General features: G+C 46.1%; 1 protein-coding gene across 1 annotated transcript in view; it reads left to right on the top strand.

Moving 5' to 3' along the window:
• LOC101860550 (condensin complex subunit 1) overlaps positions 1–596 on the top strand; it is a gene marked incomplete at both ends in the record, with an annotated part of 38,508 nt that overhangs the window by 25,790 nt on the left and 12,122 nt on the right.

The following is a 596-nucleotide window of genomic DNA, read 5'->3' as shown; positions in this document are numbered from 1 at the left end:
TTGTGGCTGTATAGTGCATGGTTGGCGGGTGCTGTGGTGTGCTTTGCTACTTCTTTCCTACCAAATATCTGTTGTCCTTAATTCTCTTCTTTTTTTGTTTTTTTTGTATGTTGCTCCCTAGTAGCACCTTGAATCTTTGGCACTTGTGACCTTATTGTGTTACAAGTGCTGTAAAACTCCTACTGATGGGTGGTTGGCTGGTGGTCTGGTGTGGTTTGCGCCTTGTTTCCTATCAGACATTAGTTTTCCTCCTTGTTTTGGTGTGTTACTTTCTAGTAGCACCTTTAATCTTTGGCACTTCTATGACCTAATTGTGTTGCAAGTGCTGTAAAACTCTAACTAAATCTCACCTTGTAGGTCTCCCAGGCCGCGGAGATGGAAGAGGATGCGGCGCTGGATGGTGCTTCGGCCGAGGACTCAGAGGCCGAGTTTGTGCGGAGGATTTGTGAGCTGGAGTTGTTGAGTGGTGAGTGTTTGTGTGGAGGGTCTGTGAGCTGGAGTTGTTGAGTGGTGAGTGTTTGTGTGTTGTTGAGTGGTGAGTGTTTGTGTGTTGTTGAGTGGTGAGTGTTTGTGTGTTGTTGAGTGGTGAGTGTTTG

Source organism: Aplysia californica, unplaced genomic scaffold, assembly GCF_000002075.1.
Source record: "Aplysia californica isolate F4 #8 unplaced genomic scaffold, AplCal3.0 scaffold01533, whole genome shotgun sequence".
NCBI classification, from domain to species: Eukaryota; Metazoa; Mollusca; class Gastropoda; order Aplysiida; family Aplysiidae; genus Aplysia; species Aplysia californica.
This window is presented reverse-complemented; position numbering and strand designations above follow the sequence as displayed.